At 37.6% G+C, this 23,442-nt stretch overlaps 1 pseudogene; it reads right to left on the reverse strand.

Annotated features, from left to right (window-relative positions):
• Positions 1-1,097: 1,097 nt before the first annotated feature.
• On the reverse strand, positions 1,098-15,577 carry LOC124975257 (5'-AMP-activated protein kinase subunit beta-2-like; annotated as a pseudogene).
• Between the last annotated feature and the right edge of the window lie 7,865 nt (positions 15,578-23,442).

Genomic DNA, 23,442 nt, shown 5'->3' on the forward strand with positions numbered 1-23,442 from the left:
TTGAATTCCCCTGGGTAAAATATGCTCTGTGCCCCAAAGCAAAGGGCAGGGGGCAGTTGTCTAATAGAAAAGCTAAAACAGACACATGGACAGAGAGGGAACCAACTGATAACAGTGAGGTGTGTATAAGGTGTGTATAAGAGGAAGAGATAAGGAAAGGAGAAAATTCCAGAGACCATAAAAAGAACAGGCCAAACCCATCCAAAGGATTCCCAGTTCTGGGGCCACTTCTCTTCATAAAAGTCTATCTCTGTTACCTTTGGCAATAAACCTGCTTCTTGCTTGCTATCTCTGTGTCCAGTTCTTCAATTCTGTGTTGAACATAGACAACAAAGCCAGCACCCCAGATAGTAGCATAGCTGCATTTGCTCAGATCTCCCAGCTCCTGCAGCAGGTGCTGGAGCATGGCCACCTCAAGATGCCTCCTGCCTCAGCTCTTTGGCACCAGTTGGTAAAAACCATGTACAGTGCAGGCTCTGGATCAGCTAAGGGCAAGCTTCTTTTCTGATCTCAGAATTTTCTTACAAAATCTGTTGTGTTTCTCTGCATTCTCCCTCCCTCTCTTGAACCAGCACTGCAAACTGCTTGGCCCTAATGTAGTCTTTTTTTAAAAACAACTATTTATTTATTGTTTTACAGATTGTATTTTGATTCATTGTACACAAATGGGGTACATCATTTAATTTCTATGGTTGTGCACCATGTAAATTCATACCATTCATGTAATCATACATGTACATAGGGTAGTGATGTCTGTCCCATTCCAACATTTTTGAAACCCCTCCTCCCTCTCATTTCCTTCTACATAATCTTGTATCCAAATTTCTGAGTCTCTAAGATACTTTGATGGCCCAATACTGTTTTAGTGAAACCCCTCCTTCACCAACCTCTGAAAGCAGTATTCCTGCTGCTCGAATCCCAGTTCATGGAACAAGGAATACAGAATTCCACTAATGCTTCATCTTGAATTCCCCTGCATTGTTCATTTTTAAAAACCTTTTTCATTTTGAGTGGTTTGTATTGTTTTGCAATTGTTAGCACAAAAAGACTGATGTGGACACAAGCTTCACAGATAAGTTCTTTATTCAGGAATGAAGTCATATGCAGGACTGGATGAGGGGTGGGAATGGGGTGACACCACTGGACCCACTCTCCTGGTAGAAGATGGGCCACTGAATAAAGGAGGAGAAAGGGTTTATATAGGTTATACTGAGAGGTGACTTAAGTAATGAGTACTCTTCCTGGGCACTCAGAAATTTGGGGTCAGTCTTACTGGGTGAAGTGGGAGTGGGTCTGAGTCAGCAGTTCAAGCATTCAGGAAACAGCTTTGTGAGAATTTGAAAATTTATTTTTTACTGGGAAATATTTTTACTTGAATAAGAATGGAGGGGGCTGGGGAGATAGCTCAGTCGGTAGAGTGCTTGCCTTGCAAGCACAAGGCCCTGGGTTTGATCCCCACCACCAAAAAAAAAAAAAAAGAAAAAGAAAAAAAGAAAAAAAAAAGAATGGAGGGTCTGGGGATAGTGTTCAGTATTTATCTCTTTCCCTTCAGGGTGCCATTGTACTGTCATTGGGGCAGGATTTATCTGGGGAAGGATAAATGCTTTGAATTCCTTTCTATGGGATTTTTCTGTCATTGGTCAGGAATGCACTGGGAAAGGATCAATGCTATTAATGTATGTCTTTTTTTTTTACTCCGTTTTCTCAGGTCTCACTATTTTGGGGTTTTTCATTTTCCATATCCAACAGCAATGTTTGTCTGAGTATTTTTCCTCTCATGATTTGTAGTTATAATCTCTTGAAGCTGAAGTGATATAAATATGTACATGTGTGGACATATAGTTAATCTTTCCAAATATGTAGAAAAAATTATATCTTTCAATATCCATTGTCTGCTGTGTCTATTCTCTTTAACTTTTGAGTCAATTTCAGTTATTTTTTCTCATCATGGTATAATTTTCCTATTTTTTGAATGCTTCTTTTTTTATTAGATATCAGATATGGTCAATTTTATCTTGCTTGGTGCTAGGTTTTTTTTTTTTTTTTCTGTTCATATGTTTGAGCTTTGTTCTGAGATGGAGATATGTCGAAGTAACTTGACCCCCATGACTTGGCATTTTAAGATTTAGATTGCACATTAGTTTTTCTATGGCCACTGTGACAAATTACAGCAAATTCAGTGGCTTAAAACAACACAAATTATCTTACATTTCTTTGGTTCCTAACTCCAAAATGGGTCTCTCTCAGTTAATATTAAAGTTTCTCTCTCTTGGAGGCTCTAGGAGAGAATTCATTTCCTTAATTTCTAGCTCCCAGGGGCTATCTACATGGCTTGGTTTATTATCCTCTTTTTCCAACTTCAAAACCTGCACATAGGTCAAGATCTTTTCATATCACATCACTCAGAGCTTCTTCCATTTATAGTTGGGTCCAACTGAATAATCCAAGGCAAACTCCCCATTTCAAGCTAACCTTAATTCCATCTGAAATCTTAGTTACACTTTGGCATATAAGCTAACCTAATCATAGATTTTGGGAATGAACACAAAGATATCTTTGGAGGGTCATTTTTATGCCTACTATCAGCATTAAGTTTTGAGAGAAATGTTCCCTAATATTAATGAAAAACCCTTCTGTTCTGTACTCCATGTTCTCAACTTAGGCACTTCAGTAGACTGGAAATTCATTACTCAGAAATTTACAGTCATAACTCAGAAATATTCTCAGGGTAATAAGCTGAGGCAATCAATTAAAGGGTCCACCTCATTTGTTTCCCATATTTCAGAGGTCATCATTCTTCCTTGCTTGGAATTTAATATCTATGGTTGTTTGAATGTATCTCCCAAAAATTATGTTACAAAATTAAATTCCATTATAGTAAAATTAAGAGGCAATTAGGCCATGAAGATTCTGCCTCATTAATATATTAAAACTGTTACTGTGAGAATCAGTTTATTATCATAGGAGTGAATTCCTTTTAAAAGATTAAGTTTGACCCTCCACATGGGATGACATAGTACAAAGGCCCTAGTCAGATACTAGCCCCTTGTTCTTGACTTCCAAGTCTCCAAAACTGTAATAAATAAGTGTTTTATATGTGTATGTGTACATATACATATATAGTATATGTGTGTGTATACCTGGGATTGAATCTAGAAGTACTTAACCGGAACCATGTAACAAGCTATTTTTAAAATTTTTGAAACAGTTATCACTAAGCTGCTTAGGACCTCACTAAGTTAGAGACTGCTGGCCTTCAACTTGTATTCTCCCTGCCTCAGCCTCCAGGGTTGCTGGGATTTCAGGTATGTATCACCATGCCTGGCTTCTTGGCAAATTTCTGAATCTTCAGTATTCTGTTACTGCTGCACAAGTAGACTATGACAATGCCTGAAAACTACTGGTTCATATAATGTGTCTGGAATGTTGTTTTTGGTGGCAGGGTAAATATAGTTCATGTTATTCCATCTTGACTAGAAATCTTCCTAGTAATTTTTGATTGGCTGTCAATCATGATAGCTGTTTACCATGTTGAGAGGTGGACATTTTTTATTCTGACAGGTATCCTTGAGTTTTGTTCTGGTATTCAGTTTGCTTCTTCAAAAACATTTTGGGAAGCTCTTTAGTTATAATACTCTACCTTACTTTAATACTTGGAAAATATTTTGGAACCATATGCTTTAGTTGAGTCCCCTTGCTTTAGTCTTTATGACTTTAGCATCATACATCTTTAAGAGATTTTACTCTGCTTCTTATAAGCTTTTGTGGTGTCTATTTATACTTCCCATATAGTAAGTGTCCTTTGGGGTAAAACCGGCTGCATGTCTGAAGTCCTTCAAGTTTCCAACTCCCCTTTATTAGCTCATACTTCTAGGAGCTTTATTACCTTAATAGATATCCTCTGACTAGGCAAAGGTCATTCACAGTCCAGATACATAATCAGCAAATGGCCCCAGAAGATAAAATGACTATTGATCTCAGTTCACCTTGAACAGTTCTACCTTTTTTCCTGAACTTTTAGTTCATCTGGTTGTAGTTGCTACCACAGTTCTCTGCTGCATCTGAAAATAAGATGCTACTCTCAGAATCTTCTGAGCTCAGACTAGCTCTTGATCTGGTGGATCTCTGGATTGTCAATTTATTTTATTTCATCTATAGATACTCTAAATGTAAATCACTCTCCCAGACAATCTACAGAATGCAACTCTACTAACTGAGGAAGAGAAACCACATTCAGGTTATCACAAATATTTCCAAACATTTGTGTATTTAAAGTGTCCTTAGCCAGTCCAAATTCCCTTCCTCTTATTTTCTAAGGCCCTGTTAAGGACAACACCCATGCGACTATTCAGTTCTAACTCCCAACTTATAATTGTGACCCAGAACTTCAATTTTGTAATTGATAACAGAAATTCCTGAAAAGAAGAAGAGCTGTAGTGTTACAGTTCTGAGTTATCAATGGGAATGGAAGTCAGAATTTCCCCCTTAAGATCCAGGTACACAGGACTACAGTAATATTCACTCCTTTAGATACCCAATATCTTTACTTGATCTTCTCACAAACTGTCACTATTAAGAACTTTGGAAGCAGTAATGAAGGGAAAATAGATCCCAAGTAGTAGAGAAGTATGTGAAAAACTACTTGGGGTCTTAAAATACATAGCATATTACCTTAGGCCTTCTGATTTCTGACAAAAGGAAAACTCAAAACAGGAACTTCTTTCAGAATATGAATGAGTGCTTGAAAAGTGCTAACAGAACATAAAACATGAAGCAGTTCATCTTCAGTCAATTTAAGTGCCCTGGAGGCACAGGATATTAGGCAAAGGCAAGTGGCACTCCAGAATTGCATATGTGTGGCTGGATGGTTACCACAGAGGACAGAGGGAAAGGAGAAGAGAGATTCAGGATATCCCCAAGCCACCTCTGTCACTGGTCCTTGTCACTGTCAGAGAGGTGGGGTAGGTATAGAAGGGATAAAGTAAAAGTTCACAAGTCAAGTAGACCAGAAAAAGATGCTTTAGAAAGCACAAGCCAATTCAAGTTTGGCCTCGATGGAATCATGGTGTCATTTTTTTTTCAGTAGTAAAAAACCCAAGTCAATCTAATTTAGAAACCAATATATTTTCCTACCTTACACCCCATACTGTATTATCCATAATAAATGCATCTCAGGTTAACACTTTGACCAGAGTATGCTGACACATAGCCTAAATATGACAGAAGGTGGGTAAAAATTCAAATTCAATTGGTCATAGGGTGTATGCCTGTAATACTGGTTACTCAGGAGGCTAAGGCAAGTTCAAGATCAAGCCTGGGAAACTTAGCAAGGTCCTGTCTTGAAATTAAATAAAAATGCTGAGGTGGAGCTCAGGGGTAGAGTACTTGCCTAGCATGCACATGCCCTAGATCTGAACCATAATAAAACACACCAGCACACACAATTCCAGCAAAAATTATGTAGAAATGAGAAGCAGGTCAAAGAAAGACCTATTTGGTAAACATGGTATTATGATGCAGAGGATATAACATGGAATTAGGATAAGGAGAATGAATCTCAGTCCTTTCTGTTAATTACTAGCAATTTGACCTTCTCTGAGCCTTACTTTATCTATAAAACTGGGGTTAAAAATAATAGCTCACAAGGTAATTATAAAAGTGAAATTCAAAAATACATTTTTAAATTACCTATATTACCATGTAATCTATTACAGTCGTTCTACCAGTGATTTCCCTAATCTAGCTACACACATCTAAGAAATAAAAGCAGTGTGCCATGCATAGTGATGCATGGTTATAATCTCAATGACTTGGGAGACTGAGGCAGGAGGATCACATGTTCAAAGACATCCTCAGAAACTTAGTGAGGCCCTGTTTTGAAATAAAAATAACAGAAAAAAGGTTATGGATGTGACTGGATCTTGATGCTCTTATTTGAAATCTTTAGAGATGGAGTCACTGAATCTGTATGCTCACAAACTTTCCCAGGTCATCCTGATCATGATCAGCTTAGTTTGACAGTCACAGAGTTATATAACTTTATTCTAACAGCCTGAACCCAGACATGACAAGATAGAACAGAACAGAAATTTTCATCCCAGAATCTAAAATAGCAGAGAAAACAAGGAGGACTCTAGAGCTAGAGGGGACAGGGCAAATCTGGTCACATTTCTCCTTTTCCTACTGTACAGGATACAAGTAAGCATTTGGGTATATATGATAGTGGCACCTAGAAGTAGCTGAATTCCACAATTAAAATGGGAGAAAGAAGTCTTACTATCACATTCAAGATTTTTTGAACCAGAAGCTAAACCTGACTTTCGGCAAATGATGTCTTACTACTATGAACTCAAATAAGTAGGTGGTATAAAAGTTCTAACCACTCAAAAAGAAACTGGGTAATACAATAGACTGTTCAATCACTGGACAAGTCAGTTATCTAGAACACAGACACAGTGAATGAAATTATAAACAAATGACCCACTGACTAAAAAGTAAGTTCTTCTTAACCATTACTGTCACCTTCAGGTAAAATGAAGTAGCTGAGCAAGTAACCACTGCACAACATTTTACCCCTAACCTTTCATATAGCTGAGATGTGAGGAAACAAGGACACCACTTGCCTTAATAGATAATGCATAGAGATGGTTCAGCATAACATGGGTGGGCTCAGGAAGTAAGGCTGGATCACACTAAGAGACACAAAAAAATTTTAAAAGAATACATTGGTTGAATGGACAAAGCATCAGCTTACTCTTTCTCAGAGCTTTCTGGGACTGTTAAGAACACCTTATCTTTATTTCCTTTCAAAAGTTTATCTGCTCCAGTATTTATCAATAGTACATTCTTATTACAGAAAATATGGAAAATTCTCAGTTCATGGCAGAAACCCTAAGTATCAAGATCTGCTAATCTTAACACAGCTAAAACAAAAATCTTACCTACAACAACTATAGAAGATTTGCATTGTGGCAAAAGTAATCTTAGTGAAAGTCAATGAGAATAAATACAGAAGTCAATTATATGCAAACAAAACTGGTAACTCTTTTGCATATCCCCAAATGATAGGTATCCCTTACCTCATGTTGCAATAGAAATCTCAGAAATTAGTTCTAGAATACACTGTGGTCCTGATTTTTTTAGGAACAGAGACAAGTATAAGCTTTGATTTTAGTTCCTGAATAAGCTAACAAACCAGGCTTGATAAAAGTAGTCTATAGTGCTATTTTTATGTATATGATTTATAATCACAATATACCTTTATAGTAATCCCAACCTCTAGGATTACTAAATTTTGGCCAAACTGATCCTACAGTTCCCCAGATCCCCCAGCAATATTCTCAGGATACTTACAGAAATATTAGTGTCCTTGTTAAGAACAAATTGGAGTAGGTGAGGAAGAAGGGTGGGTGGGGATTTGAATCTCTCTTCAGATCAAAATACATACATTTCTTGACCATAAGGCCCAGGAGTTGAGCTGGAAAGATCTAAAAGATATTTCCACAAATATGAGCAAAAGTATAAAAATTAGGACAAAGCATAGAAAAATACATGGCCACTAATGTTAAATATATAAATCCTGGATCATAACTTTTAACCCATTTTGTCTACAAGTGTTAAGAAGTGCAAGGAAAAATTTTCCTAACATGGCAACAAGACTCCATGAAGAGGAGAGGGGCCATCATCTTGAGGTAAGGAAACAGCTACCCTATTTATCAGCTTTACAACCTTGGAAAATGACTTTACCACAGTCAGTTTCCTCATCCATAAAAATAAAAAGAATCTTTGCCCTATTTCCAATGTTATTGAGGAAACTAAAAAGATAATGGATGTGAAGAGGCCTTGCAAACTTTCAAACAATGTGAACCAATTAGACTTCATTTTTCCTCCACCCAAGCAACACTTAACAAAGTTACGGATTCTAAGATTTCTGATACTACAATGACTGCAGCAATAAGAACAAGAGCTATGTAATAGCCATTAGGGAAATGCAAATCAAAACCACAGTAAGATGCCATTTCATACTCACTAGGATGGCTATAATTACAATGACAAACTAATGAATACTGGCAAAGATGGAGAAGATGGAACTTTCAAACTACAGTGTTCCCATTACCAGTGGGAATATACAATAGCATAGCCACATGGGAAAACAGTTTGGTATTTCTTCAAAGAGTTAAACAGAAAGTTACCATGTGACTCAACAATTACATTCCCAGGTATATATTCAATATATATGTGTCCACATGAAAACTTGTATGTTAATGTTTATGGTACCAAAAAACAGAAACAATACAAATGTCTATCAATAACAAATAAACAAAATGATATGTACATACCATAAAATATTATTGTGTTATAATTAGATACATGTTTCAATTTGGATGAATTCTGAAATATTAAGCTAAGTGAAAGAGTCTCACAAAAAATACCATGAATAGACAAATTCATAAAGACAGAAAGTAGACTTGTGTTGATAGGAGTATGAGAGAGGAAGAAATGGAAAGTGACTGCAAATGGGTGCAGGGTTTCTTCTGGGGATGATAAAAATGCTCTGGAACTAGTGGTAATGTAACACAACTCTGAATATACTAAAACTTATGAAACTGTACAATTTACAGGATAAATTTGATGGTTCATAAATTATACTTCAAAAATGGAAAAAATAATGCATCATAGAAGGAAAAATTTAACAATAAAGAAAACTGATTTTGTTTAAAGATTTAAAAAAATGTTTTATAGTCTCCAGTGGAAGATTATAATAGTTCATTTAAAGAACTGGTTTCAGTTAAACATATGAAGCAAAAACAAAATTAATAAATATAGTGATATTATACAATATTTTAAAAACTCTCCAAAGCACATCTAGCTATTATGTCATGTAATACACAAAACACTGCTGGGAAGTACACAGAATATTTTTTTTTCCTTTACATCATCATCATCATACAAAAAAAAAATACAAATTGGTTAAGTAACTGGCTACACTAAATTTGTGCAAATTAAAACCTAATAAAAATGTACTCTAAGGCTTACCTGAATGGATTGGGAAATTAGGTAAAAGAGGGAAGTGAGAGAGAAATATCAAAAGTATGCTAGTCTTCTCTCTGTATATTTATGATTGATTATTATTCATTTGTTGCTTTTCCAGAATCATATAATGCAAAAATGTAGTTACCAGTGGCCTCATAATTTAATTTGGGTATCTTTAAACACTTTTAAATCTGTGCCCAGCAGCCAAAAAGTATGTCTAGCTTCACTTTGAGAGCTTATATAATGAAAACAATATTATCCAAAATTTCCTAAATAATTATTATACTATGCAGTTTTAGAAACAACATGTCACCCTTATGACCTGTGATTATTAATATGTTCCACTTCAGGACTTGTGATTGCTGAGAAACACTGAGTCCAACCCCTGATTTTACTGTTATGGATACAGAACCAAAATAATTGAGGGCCTTGTCCACAATGGTAAAACTAATTAGTGGAAGAGGCGGGTTTTGAATTCAAAGTGAGAAGAATACTCAGTGTAAATACAGTGCACAGTTCCTTAGAGAGGCATAGCTATTACTGCAAAGTAGCAAAACAGTAATTATAAATGTGGTTTGGAGAATATTTGCATTACTGACATAGTAAATTAAGTAGAGATGAAGGTCTTGGAAAAAATAATATTATAGGAAACAAAAGGAGCTGGGGTTATAGCTCAGCTGATAGAGTGGCCTTGCAAGCACAAGGCCCTGGGTTCAATCCTGAGCACTGCAAGAAAAAAAAAAAAGTATATAGAGATCTTTTCCAATACCAGGGGATTTTTTAAATAAAAAATTTACAAAATTTTGATTATATGCAAAAGAATTGCCTGATATTGTGTGTGTGGTTGATGTTTTTAAGCTACTTTTCCCCAATGACTAAAATACTTGTAGGGTCTCATAAAACTACAGAACTGCTAACCGATTTATCAAACTGGCAGATTAAGCTGAGGCAGCTTAGTAAGACAAAAAAGGCACATCTAGTCTCTGCTGGGTGATAATACCAGAGGTCAATGGAAAACTTGAAATATTACTAGAAAGACTTTTCAAACAATAGACTATAACCCACTATTGGGCTTTAAAAGTACAATAGCAGCCATGTGTTGTGGCACATGCCTGTAGTCCCAGTGACCCAAAAGGCTGAGGCAGGAGGATCTCAAGTTCAAGGCCAGTCATAGCAATTTAGTGAGACCCTGTTTCAAAATAAAAGGGGTTGTGGTTATGGCACAGTTGGTAGAGGGTCTCTGAGTTCGATTTCAGTACCTGAATAATAAATAAATAAATAAATAAATAAATAAATAATATTTTTAAAAAACAGAAAAGAATACATCCAGGGAATAAAGGCAAACATTATACCACATATTACACTTCTGTATATCTGTGCATGTGTATATTGGGCTGCAATCCAAAATAAATGTCTTACTGTAGATACTTGGTTAAAAAGTTAAAGAACACTAGACAGACTTTTTTGGTATAAAAAATAGGATCTAAATGTTTATATATGAAATGTTTGCACATATATAAATTATTCAGAAGATTCCTGAGAAGAAATAGAAATAAAAAACAAAATTAAAAGATTACTTTCAAGAGGAAATTTAAAAACCACTTCTGCATTACAAGAAAAACAAGGCAAAAGAGAGCAAATATTATAAAATTACTTCAAAAAGATGTCTCACAGTTTTCCATGAACCTAGATTTAAAGCACCAAACACCTCAAAATCAGATTTCTTGACATGGGTCAAATTGGTAATTGTGCCAACCTGACTGGTAACCATAGACTGAAACATTAAACAGAAAAAAATTTTGAGTTCCCTTTTCAAATCCCTTTCTTCCATCCATCCTCCTCTCTGCATCTATTAAAGGTTACAAATGATCACACTCAGCATCTCCATCTTTTATTGAGAGGAATCCTTTAGTGTAAGAGAACTGCTACCATCAATTCAGAGAGCAATGATAGATAAAATGAGGCTGCTAAGTCATGGTGACCTTTGGAGATCAAAGCCTTACCTCTGATGGATCATGAACCCACTGTCCAACCTCAAAAAACTTGTATTGGTTCTCTACCAGCAGGAAGATCCAAGATGGCAATGAAGTCATTATGTCTATAAAAGAAAACAGAAGGTCAGTCAAGTTCCTTTAAGAAGACAGAATATAAAAAATTGATAATTATAGTATTATCCCAATGACTTCCCATATCCCTTAAACCACTGTGTCCCTTGTGTAAAAAATAATGTATATATCCAATATCTTTATCTATATCATCTTGGATATATGTTTCCAACTCTTCCAACAACTTTGTTTCTTAAACCAATGCCTAGAAAAAAATAGTCAGTGATATCCCAAAATGGTTCATCTTGGTAAAATTATTTTGCTCTAGCAGAACAGATCCCTCATAAGTATAAGCACCTTAACAGATTTGGGATATAGGAGTCCTTAAGGTACTTTCCATATTTTGGTGAGCCATTACTGGAAAATGACCTATCTGGTTATCTGGACCATTCTAATAATCAGTTAATTTATCATTGCTCTGCAAGTAACACATAACACTACTCGAATTTTATGGTGCATTTTTCTTTAGTGTAGAAGTCACAGCAACAGATTCTATCAGTTACAGCCTTCCTCCAAGCATAGAAAAGACCTGTGTAACAACCTTCTAAAGAATACACCCACAAAGCTATTATAAATTCTCTTGAGGTAATAATACTCTAAGTGGTAATGCATCTGACTCACAATGAGGTTAAAAAATAATGCCATAGATACTAAGTGGTCACAGAATAGAGCATATTCCAAGGAAAGCATCTTGAGGGTGGAGATGGAAAGTCTAACCTGATCACTTCTATTAGAAAGGATAACAGATCAGGCACTATTCCTGGACCTCTCAGCCTCAACCAAGACACTTATCTTCACCTCTTAATCAGTAGAATCTTGGTGCTCCAGTTAGTAAAGACCCAGAAATGAAGACCTCCTTGCCCCCTCTCAGACCAGTGGATAACAGTAGGCTGGGTCTCCTGGGTGGGCTTTTTTGAGTCATCCAAATCCTGCTGCCATGATACAAACTCTTGGTCCCCAGGGAGCTGTAAGAAGGAGTAGATTATCCATAGAATAAATTGTGACCCAAGAATTCTTAAAAAGATCATTCTCCTTCTTAGAGTAGAGAGAGGTGCTAGGCTTCAGCTAAGGAAATAAGCTTTATAATTAGAATAAATAAGATTTTTACAAACCATAGAAAAAGAACTCATCTTGAACCAAAAATGGTCAAATGGCTTATGCTCAGGTGCTGCATATATCATAGTCTAAATTTTGAGTTTGCATATATTACTTACCTTTTCAGAGCCTCAAGCTTGCCCTTAAAAAAAAGAAAAGAAAAAGAAAAACCTACTCCCTTCTGCCAGTTTAATTCATAGGCAGGAAATTATAACATGCTTCTGAGTATCTCTTAAGAGAGAGAAAAAAAATGAAAAAAAAAAGATGGCTACATTTATAAAAATTAAGTCAGGTATATATTTTTCAAAAGCAACTATAAACAGATCTCAATCATGAACTGTAAAGAAAGTTACAGATACCAAACTTCATAAAAAATTATAAACTCTATTTTAGCCAATAAGTTACACAAAGAAGAGACATTAAAATTTTAATATTAAAGGTCTGCGGAAGTAGCTCAGTGCCAGAGCACTTGCCTAGCCTATGCAAGGCTTTGGGTTCAAGCCCCCAAACCACAGATTAATCAGTTAATTAATTAAAATAGAAAAAGAACCATTGATTTTATAAAATGGAGAAATGGTGGGAATGTAGCTTAGTGGTAGAGGACTTGGCCTAGCTAGTGAGAGACAGTACCAGAACCAAAAAGTGGTTATGAAATCATACTTGCTCACCTATGACAGATTTATTCTATTTGAGGTATAGGAAATGAAAATTTTGGCACCTCAAACAGTGAAAGACAATAAAAACATTTTCCTTTAACAAAAACAATTTTATAATCAAAATATATAATCAAATAAAGTTTGCAGGATTCTGAAAAATATTAAGTCCTTAGTTTTTTTTTTTTTTTATTACCATCCTTTTAGACCAATAGTTGGCAAACTGCAGCCAGTAATCCAGGTGCTTTTACAAAGTTTTTACTGAAAAATAGCTACGCTCATTTTTATGCCTATTATCTACAGCTGTTTTCATGCCACTGTGGAAGCAGTTGTGAAAAACTATTATCTACATAGTCTAAAATATTTACCATGTGGTCCCTTTCAGAAAATATTTGCTAAGCTCTGCATTAAACTGGTAACAGGTAAAAAGGACTTTACACTGTTAAGTAAAGATATTACCAAACAAAATAAAATGCATTAAAAAAAAAAAAAGACCAGCTAATTTACTTAGGATTCTTTTGTGTGTGGTGGTGGTGGTGGGAAATGGAAAAGCCTACTTTCCATACAGTTTCTCACTATTCCTCAAAACTACAGTCTGAGAAACCAGGCACATGATCTAAAATAAAATTCAAGGTCTGTGGATGTAGCTTGGTGATAGAGCACTTGCCTAGAATGCATGAGACTTTGGGTTCCGGCCCCAGAAGCACAGATTAATTACTTAATTAACTAAAAGAAAGAAAAAATCTGAAAAAAAAAACTGAAGAGACTTTTACAATATTACAAGGAATTAGCATAAGAGAAAACCTAGTATCCATATTCTAAAACCAATGCATTCTGTTCGACAGGCTGCAATAGACAGGAATTTTTGCATATGCCTAAGAATAACCTAAGATTCTGATTCAGACATAGGATCTGGGAATCTATTTTTAAAATCATCCCTGATAAGACTGTGATTATGTTAAAATAGAGAAAAAAACTCTTCTTTTGAGGTACATCATAATTTTTTATGACATCTGGAATTTGCTTCAAAAAATTGGTGGAAAAATATTGGTGGAGTAATAGTAGATTAGCGTATGGAAGATATACATTCATTCATGCTTCCATCTATCTCTACACTTGGTGAGAGGTACACAGAGTTCATTATACTGTTCTCCCTACTTTGTGAATGATTCAAATTTTCCCTAAAGTATTTAAACAAATCTCAGGTGATTCCTTTACATAAATAAGATTGAGAACCACTGAATTAGTCTGCTGAAAAAGGCTGGCATACAATGGAGGCCCCACTGCCATTGTTTCTATCAATTATTTTACAACTTACAATTTTTCATTTAGAACCTGAAAGCCACAAACTACTAATGCTCCAACATTTGGAGCAAAGACCTTCCACTTATGACATGACATTTCTGTGGTAGGATTGAATGCAACTGACTAGAAAAAACGTTGATTACTTTAAGTAAAACAGCAGAAGCACTGATTAAAGAGGCAAAATAACAATTAACATTATAGTTTGAAGAGGCTTTAGTAAAATACAGAGGGAAGAAAAGGGTCGGTCAAAAACACTTAGATTTGGGTGGGACCATAAGAATTATATGAGCCATTTTCTTGTTTTTCAAAGGGCAAGATTGGAGTGAGGGAAAGAATGATTCAGAATAGGCCCCAATTCACACAGAACAATTTGACTTTAATTCAGGACACCAATGACTTCAGTCATGGTTTGACAAATACAATGTACTTAAATCCTGAGTCATTGATGTAGGAAAGGGGGTAAAAGTACAGTGAGGTTGATTACCTTGGGAAAGCTTTAAAGAAGTAAATATAGATAGCTGGATAGACAGACCACATGATGAGGAAGACGTTCCGAAGTGAGAGAGGAAAGAAAGGAATGTAGAAAAAACCCCATGAAATGACCCTTTCAACCACTCTTATTTCTTCCTCTATGATGTTTTCAATTGGTATGCAAAATAAACCATAGCATCCAAATTCCATGTACTACTGCTGTGGCAAATAAAACTAATTTCTCTATAAAGCCTCAAACATATCCCCCAATTGCCTCAATCCCTCCATTTTTCTATTTCACCCCTGAACAGCCTACCAGAAAGAATTAAATGTATTTATGCTAACACTTCTAAGTTATTAGAAACATTAGGATGCTAATCACATTGCTGTCATCTTCCAGTTCCATCTGCCTTTTCTCTTAGGTGGGAAACACAATTGACCACTTCCTGTAACTCCTTCAATTGAAAGCAAGGTTTTCAGGGAAGCAAAAAATTGTTGCTTTTAGGCTAAGGAAAAATTTTGAAGGACTACTGTGGAGTGGAGCTATCTGGGAATCACTGGCTCTCCCACTTGAGAAGTTGACCTGAAAGCACAGCTTGCCTGAAAGTACAGTCATCACAACTACAAAATATAGGACAAAAATTGAACAGTCAACTAAATGATGTCCTTTATTGATCTACAAGGAGCCAAGGAAAGGAGGAGGAGTCCAGAAGCCAAGCAGCAGCTGCACCACCATGGTAGGGGGCGTGGAGACGAGTACCTTGGAATCTGGCAGGCTGAAGACACCTGTGTCGGTGATGCTCCCCACCATGATCTTGTGCTCCTTTCCCAGGGCATGGCTACATCGCCCTTCATGCGTGCAGCCTTGGTGCCATGATGCTCCCCAGACACCCATTCGCTGGTGGTGTTTTCCATGGCTGCAGCTCTCTTCCGGGGCCACTTGGTGCGGAGACCTACGACGGTGAGGAACAAACACCCAAGCGGCCGCGTCAGGGGCACACCGGCCCCTCCTCTGTGCCTAAGGACCCGGGAAGGGAATCCCCACCACAGGAATCCGTGACCAGTGGTCCCCAACCTCCCTGTCTACAGGGACTCCCACAAGCCCCCCCCGCGGGTCTCCCGCGGCCCGCACTCTGGAAACCCACCCTCCGGACTCCCCCACAGTACCGAGCCCACTCCCGCATCTGATCACCTCCAGCGATGTGCTCCCTTTTCCCGGGAACATGGGCAAGTTGGCCATTGAGCAGGTAAGGCCACCAATAAAATTATTGAAATTGAAGCCGCACCCCTGGCCAGGGATCTGGGTTTCCTCCTAAACTGGCTATAAGACCCATGGCAGAAAGCCACTCCTGCATGCTCCTGCTACTCGCTGCCACGGCTCCCCGGCCTGCTGGCCTCTTTAGCTGCCGCCACCTTCATGGTGGGCGCGCAGAGCCTCCAGCACCTGGGGGGAGTGCTGGACAGGGACCGCCCCATGGGAACGCCATGCCCAAAGTACCAGAGCTGTGGGCCCCGCGCTGCCTGGTGAGTGGATAGCTAGGAGAACGCCAGGGTTCGGTGCCACAGGACCGATGCAGCTTTCTCTATGGCCGCCTCACGTGGCCTCAGGTATGTGGAAACATTTTGTGAGCCACGTCTCTCTGAGCCGTGACCAGGAGAGGAATAATACCATGGACTTCATCTCCAGGCAGAGGGAATTAGAGGTCAAGGTTTGAGGCTGATTCTGTGCAGAGCCACAGGAAGGACTAGTCAGTCCGAATTGGGGTCCTGGGGAATAATTTGAGGTGGATTGTCTAATAGTAGATAGACCCTAACAAATTAGTGAATTGTTAGAAGAAGGAGAATGCTCTTATAAGCTATGAAATAGCATTTTTGCAATGATTAACTCCAGAAAAAATAAACTCCAACAGAAAGAGCAATAAAAAAAAATAACATTAGAAAATGTATAAAAATGTCACAGATGATTCCAGGATTGGGAGGAGTCCAAGATTTTATGATAATGGGACTTATCATTCCCTATGAGCAACATTTATTACTCAATATGTGTTTTATATACAGACCAGCAGCATTCATGTATCACCTGGGAGCTGTTACAATCTAAGCAGGATCCGAGGTCCCATCCTCATGTACAGAACCAGAATCTGCTTTTTTTTTTATTGTAAACAAATGGGATACATCTTGTTTCTCTGTACATGAAGTAGAGGCATACCATTTGTGTAATCATTCATTTACATAGGGTAATAGTTTTTGACTCATTCTGTTATTTTTTCCCTTCCCCCACCACTCCAACCCCTCTTTCCCCTCTTTCCCCTCTATACAGTCCCTCCTTTCTCCATTCTTGTCCCCCTCCCACCCCATTATGTATCATCATCCGCTTATTAGCAAGATCATTCATCCTTTGGTTTTTTGAGATTGGCTCATCTCACTTAGCATGATATTCTCCAACTTCATCCATTTGCTTACAAATGCCATAATTTTATTATACTTTATGGCTGAGAAATATTCCATTGTATATATATACCACATTTTCTTTATCCATTCATCAATTGAGGGGCATCTAGGTTCGTTCCACAATCTGGCCATTGTGAATTGAGTAGGTATGAACATTGACGTGGCTGTGTCTCTGTATTATACTGATTTTAAGCCCTTCCGGTATAGACCAAGGAGTGGGATAGCTGGGTCAAATGCTTTCCAGAGTGACTGCACTAATTTGCAGCCCCACCAGCAATGTATAAGTGTACCTTTTTCCCCACATTCTCGCCAACACCTATTGTTGCTTGTATTTTTGATAATTGCCATTCTAATTGGGGTGAGATGGAATCTTAGGGTATTTTTGTTTGCATTTTTCTTATTACTAGAGATGTTGAACATTTTTTCATATATCTGTTGAATGCTGGTAGATCTTCTGTGAAGTGTATGTTCATTTCCTTTGCCCATTTGTTGGTTGGATTATTTGTGTTCTTGATGTAGAGTTTTTGTAGAATCTGCATTTTAACAAGTGCATTATGAAGTGTGAGAATTACTTCTTTGACAGCTGTTAACAGCATAGATCCACACTTGATCCCTTTTCATATTTTGCACACACTGTGTAGAGAGCAAGATTTCAGTAAACATTTGCTGAGTGAAGAGTACAGGAATACTGCTCACTACATTTCTAACAAGATATGCCACTTAGATGTAGGGATGGGGAAGGCAGTCAAAGCTGGGGGAACTCCAAGTCACACAGGCCATGGTTTCTGAGTGAATGGCACTGTTTGTTGTAAAGTCCGTTCTTGTATTATGAAGTTGAAAAATCTACTTAATATACACTGCACCTCCATTCTTTGTTCTGTTTCTTTATGAACTAATCTTGCTGTTGATCAAAAACAGTTTAAGGGAGGAGGTGCAATTTTACCACAACTGCTTGCTCACCCCTCCAAATTCTTGATTGCCTGAGTACCTCTGTCGGGGTGCCCGGGACCCCTGGCCCTAGGTGTGGTAAGGCTAAGATGGCGCTTGGCAGGCTGCCAGTATGGTTGACTTTTGCACAAACAACTGACATCATTTTGAGGAAATTCCAGGGATTGGTTGAGTTCCCTCGTGGACAGTGCATAATCACTGCATGTCTGCATTTACTGCCTGTATCTGTTCATGCTCTCCCCTCGTGCTCAAATGCTGATTGGTTACAGTAATGTTTATATTGGAGTGTAAGTTCCTCAAAGGAAGAGAACAAAGAAAGAACTGAGAGGAAGGGGGTGCGCGCAATAAAAAGGCTGAAAAGAACCAGGTGTCGTGTCTCTCTGCGGGCGGGGAGCGCGACAGATGGTGCCGAATCCCGGGAGCCCTAAAAATAACTCTAGAGTAAGTATAAGGTAAGTATTTAATAAAGTAAATTAAACAGTAAAAAGGCCTTAAAAGTTCGCGGAACAGCGACTAGTTATAAAGGTTCGCGGAGCAGTGACTAGTTATAAAGGTTCGCGGTGCAGCGACTAGCTATAAAAGTTCACGGAACAGCGACTAGTTATGAAGGTTCACGGAACAGTGACTAGCCAAGGGGTTTTTTGTTGTCTGTGTGTATGAAGTGGTGGTAGATTTTCTGTGTAGTAAGTGTCTTTGTTACATCAATTGTGTGGCTTGTTTGTGTGCTTGGAGCTCTTAGTGCTGTAAGATTTAATCATAGGAACAGAACTGTCTAAGACTAGAATGCAACAGCCTCTTAGGGAGTTGCAAAAAAGTCATGGAACGCCACTAAAAGCAAAAACAGCTTGAACGTTCCTTGATACCATACAGAAGGTCTCTCCGTGGTTTTTAAATGAGGGGCTATTAAATATTCCACAGTGGGAACATAATATAGTAGCCATAGTCCCCACAAGTATTGGGAGATAATTGTTTCATGATTTTCTACATTCAAACCTAACCTGATTTCTCAACCAGGAAAAAAAGGGTTAAAAAGTCCTGGGTGATCCTCCCTCCCCCCTGCCTGGCCTTGTCAAGGCCTGCATTGGAATGTAAACTACAGCAGTCTCAGCGGGAAGGGGGGAGTAACCTGAAGAAAAGAAAAAAAAAGGTGTCCGTTTTAAACTTCTACAACTTATTTTCTAGGATTCTTCGTTTGTTTTGTTTTTCTTTAATGCTGTATTTTTGAGCTCATAATTTTGATCCTACATACCTAGGTTAATGATTTTTTTTTCTTTTTGATCAGTTCTATTTTTTATTCAACTGAAGTTTTTGAACATCTGTTTCATTGCAATGAACATTTACCTATAAAGTTACAAGGCCTTTGATTTTGTGTTATTTGTATGTCGTACTGTCTGGTGTCATGTCTTCTCTGCATCAAAACTGAGCTCTCCTAAATTTAAAATTTAAAAATGGATCCAAATACTTTTATTCACGTGATTTAAAAGGGTTCAATTTAAATTGGGTAAACTAATGAAAGTAAAATGTCTTTAAAAATAACTCACAAGTCTCTAGGTGGTCAAGCAAATAAAATATTGATGTTAATAAAATGTCTAATATCAATTGCTTCTAGGACTTTTCTTCAGCAGGAAAGAGGCAACAGATCCTGTTCAGGACACTTGTCTGATATCTTGGTTTTTATAAAATAAATAAATTGGAGTTAACATGTATGGGATTACTCAAATGTGTTTGTAGAGACGTCTGGTTAATTTACAAAGTTAAAATGCTAATTGTTAAATAACATCAAGTACTTTTAACTCCTTAAATTACATGGGGTAACATACTTAAACATTATTGGTGTTTTCATAGGTTGGTAAATAAAAAGGGTTTACAATTACTTTGTGTCCTCACTAAACTAAAAACAAGGTTACTAAAAGTTATGTCCTAACAAGTGAAATTCTATATATAAAGGGTCCCAAAAGTTTCAACTGTGTTTCAATTAAGAGTACTATAAATAACAAAATATTTAATCTTTTAAAATAGAGTAATTTATCTAAATTCAAAAATTTCATAAGAGTTGTATCAGAATGTAAACAAAAAGGGGTCAACAAATAGAAAAGAAAAAATAAAAGGTTCTGGGTTTAAAAATATATTTAATAAAAAAAATGTTTCTGGATAAAAAAGTCTGTGTGTAATAAAGGGCAAGTTTCAACAAGTCTATGTGTAACTAAGTTGGTTGTATGTATGTAAAACAGCTAAAGCTATTTAAGGTTTTGCCTAAGATGAAATACTAATGTTCTGATATAAGCCAAAGTTTAATCTATATGGTAAAATGACATGGTAAAATAACAAAGTTTTCTTAAAAACACTAATTCATTCTTAACTTTGTGTCTCTTAAGTTTTATTCTTTAAAACAATTGTCTTAAAAATAGGGGTTTATACAATTATGGTTAAGCAACTGTTAAAAATTGTACTACGTTATAAAGTCTAAATTTTTCTTTAAAATCTAAAATTGGTAAGAACCAATTCCTCACTAAAATTAAAATAACTCTAACCACAGATGTACCTTATAACCCACAAAAACAAGGTATTGTTGAACATACACATCTCACCCTCAAAAATACTCTTTATAAACAAATAGGGGGAATAAAGGAGACCTTCAGGTCCCCTAAAGATAAACTTTCTCTTTGTCTCTTTGTTTGAGGTTTTTTAACTCTGTAATAAGGGTAACCCGGTGCTTTACTGGAGCTGCGGCTCAGTTTGTGTGTTTCCACGGAATAAACTAACTTACAACCTCTTTTTAGTCTCTTAGGAGGAACAGTTCAACTATGTAACAAAACAACTGCTTCTCTCAATTGTACTTCAGATTTGTGCTATCTCTCAATGTTAAAATGCTTCTAGGTTCCTGCTGGCAGACTTAATGTGTGTTCCTACCTTCCCACCAGTCCCAGTCTCTGTTACAGATACAGAGTTACCAGTGCTACTGTCAAGACTGCAGCTGCTACATTAACAACTACTGTACAGACAGCAACCACAGTGAACTGCTTAGCTGAAAACACTGCCACAACTTTACGAACTCTAAAAACTCTAAACCAACATTTAAGAACAGGCATTCTCCTGGTGAATCAGAGAGTGGACCTATTACAAGAACAAGTGGACATATTACAAGAACTTTTGGGACTGGGATGTGTTTACTCTTTAAGAGCTGTTTGCGCTACCCCCATTGTATATGATAATTCCAGCACCGCAGCTGGGTTATCTAAAAAATTGTCAGCCTATCTTACTTCTACTTGGTCGTCTCAATTTGATAATCTTACCTCACGACTTAGGGCTAAAATTGTCAAAGTTAATTCTACTAGGGTACAAATTGCTTCTATGTCTGAGCTGGCTAAATGTTTTTCTTCTGCTTTCAATTTTGTAAACAGTGGGCAAACCTTGGCACTTTGGGGTTTTTACTCCTCTTTGGTATCTTTTTCCTCACCCGCCTGGTTGTACAACTACGAGCCACCCAACAAATGGACCAGATTATTTTTCATCAGGCCATGACTGCCCTAGAGGCCGGCAGTTCCCCACAAGTATGGCTCACGATGCTGGACCGGTGGTCAGAGACGGGTAAGGAAGGAGGTGACACCGTACCAACCTAAGACAGGAGCTGTAGCATGCTCTGCAGTTATCCAATGACGGGTAAGGACGGTGGTTGACCACTCCGCCTAAGACAGACACGGTCCCAAGCCTTAATTTTATAATAAAAAAGGGGGAACTGTCGGGGTGCCCGGGACCCCTGGCCCTAGGTGTGGTAAGGCTAAGATGGCGCTTGGCAGGCTGCCAGTATGGTTGGCTTTTGCACAAACAACTGACATCATTTTGAGGAAGTTCCAGGGATTGGTTGAGTTCCCTCGTGGACAGTGCCTGATCACTGCATGTCTGCATTTACTGCCTGTATCTGTTCATGCTCTCCCCTCGTGCTCAAATGCTGATTGGTTACAGTAATGTTTATATTGGAGTGTAAGTTCCTCAAAGGAAGAGAACAAAGAAAGAACTGAGAGGAAGGGGGTGCGCGCAATAAAAAGGCTGAAAAGAACCAGGTGTCGTGTCTCTCTGCGGGCGGGGAGCGCGACATACCTCCTTTTGGTTATCCTTAATTTTCCCCTCACCTCCATTTCCTTTGTCTTTCCCTGGCAACTGACTGGGGATTGAACCCAGGGCTTATGTGCATGTGAGGCAAGCAATCTACCAACTGAGCTATATCCTGAGTCTTGTTTCTGTTCTCTTAGAGGAAGAAAAGCAGCAGCAAGGTGATTAGCTGACTGAGGAGAGAAGACAAGTATTTGATGTTTGAACAGGTAGGAGGTGTGAAATAATCATGTAGAATAGTAGGATAGAGAATTGACTAGAAAACCTAAGTGTTATTGGCAGATCATACTGAAGGTCTAGGTATGTTTGGTGTTTATGAATTTAAGACAAGCCAATTTACAATAGTGGTATTTTTGTCTTACCATATTTAGTTTTTTGGGTGCAAGCATATACCAAGGTAAAATTTATCCAAGCAGGCATGGAGAAGGGCAACAAAAGAGTTGAGAATGCATAGCAGGGTGGGATTATAATGTTGGGTGGTGGATTTTAAATCTGTTGGTCTGAGAAATGAAGAGAAGATTGATGGAGGACCCAGTGGAGTCAAAGAACTGGCTGATGGCAGTAAGAACCAGAGGGGATGAGCTTAGTAGGTAAGAGATGGTTTGGAGAATAGGATGTTTGACATTGAGATTTCAGTGATATTGCATTTATTAGCACTGTCTTAGATATGATCATAGGTGTAGGTAGGTGAGATGGATCATAAAATCATTGGAATAAGGTTACAGGACTGAAAAATGAGATGACAGAGAGTAATAAATGCCCACTTTAATATTCATCCTCTCTTCCTTTTTAATAACCTTGGCATATTGCCTTTCTGTGTACACACACACACATTTCTTAGCTTCCCTGGTAGCTAGATATGTGATTACATTCTTCCAGTGAGATCTTAGTGGAAATTCTATATGAAACTTCTGTTAAATCTCCTTAAAAGAAAGGGTATGTCCTTACATTTATCCTCCCTTCTGTGTGACTGTTCATTGACTGGCTGAAATCCAGCAGTCACCTTGGACTGTGAGGTAGCTGAGGATAGTATAGCAGAAAAAAGAACTATGGAGCTGTTATATATCAGACCTGTCTACCTCTGGACTTTTTTATATGAGAGGAAAATAAACTTCAGTCTTGTTTACATCATTTTATGGGGCTTTTCTATTATATAGAGCCAAACCTAATCCTAACTAATATATTGGATTGATGAAAGTTATAACCTAGATACTAAAGTCAACTGCAGGAGTAGTTATGTTTACAGAGAAAGGCACAAAGCTTGATACTAA

The sequence above is a fragment of the Sciurus carolinensis genome, unplaced genomic scaffold, assembly GCF_902686445.1.
Source record: "Sciurus carolinensis unplaced genomic scaffold, mSciCar1.2, whole genome shotgun sequence".
Lineage (NCBI taxonomy): Eukaryota > Metazoa > Chordata > Mammalia > Rodentia > Sciuridae > Sciurus > Sciurus carolinensis.